This window comes from Corvus kubaryi, unplaced genomic scaffold (assembly GCF_017639235.1).
Source record: "Corvus kubaryi isolate FWS band 111438036 unplaced genomic scaffold, C.kubaryi_AGA036_p1.0 37301, whole genome shotgun sequence".
In the NCBI taxonomy this organism is placed as follows: domain Eukaryota; kingdom Metazoa; phylum Chordata; class Aves; order Passeriformes; family Corvidae; genus Corvus; species Corvus kubaryi.
This window is the reverse complement of record NW_024581094.1, coordinates 1,450,600-1,451,370: the sequence shown is the minus strand read 5'-3', so window position 1 is coordinate 1,451,370 and position 771 is coordinate 1,450,600. Positions and strand designations below refer to the sequence as shown.

Sequence of the window (771 nt, the reverse complement as noted above, 5' to 3'; positions counted from 1 at the left end):
CACACAAAACCCCACAATCCAAGCACACAAACCTCCCAATCCAAGCATACAAAACCCCACAATCCAAGCACATAAACCTCCCAATCCAAGCACACAAACCCTCCAATCCAAGCACACAAAACCCCACAATCCAAGCATACAAAATCCCCCAATCCAAGCACACAAAATCCCCCAATCCAAGCACACAAAACCCCACAATCCAAGCACACAAACCTCCCAATCCAAGCACACAAACCCTCCAATCCAAGCATATAAACCCCACAATCCATTACAGAAAATCCCCCAGTCCATCACACAAAACCTCCCAATCCAAGCACACAAAATCCCCCAATCCAAGCACACAAAATCCCCCAATCCAAGCACACAAAACCCCACAATCCAAGCACACAAACCTCCCAATCCAAGCACACAAACCTCCCAATCCAAGCACACAAAATCCCACAATCCAAGCACATAAACCTCCCAATCCAAGCACACAAAACCCCACAACCCAAGCACACAGTCCCACAATCCATTACAGAAAATCCCACAGTCCATCACACAAAACCTCCCAATCCAAGCACACAAAACCCACAGTCCAAACACATAAACCCTGCAATCCAAGCACACAAAGCTCCCCAATCCATCATACAAAACCCCATCACCCAAGTACACAAACCCCCACAATCCAAGCACACAAAATCCATCACGCAAACCCCACAATCCAAGCAAACAAAAACCCCAATCCAAGCACACAAAATCCCCAATCCAAGCACATAAAACACCCCAATC

General features: G+C 46.8%; 1 protein-coding gene across 2 annotated transcripts in view; it reads right to left on the bottom strand.

Moving 5' to 3' along the window:
- Positions 1-771, bottom strand: part of MED1 (mediator complex subunit 1) — a 17,333-nt gene that overhangs the window by 12,706 nt on the left and 3,856 nt on the right. The window lies entirely within an intron of this gene.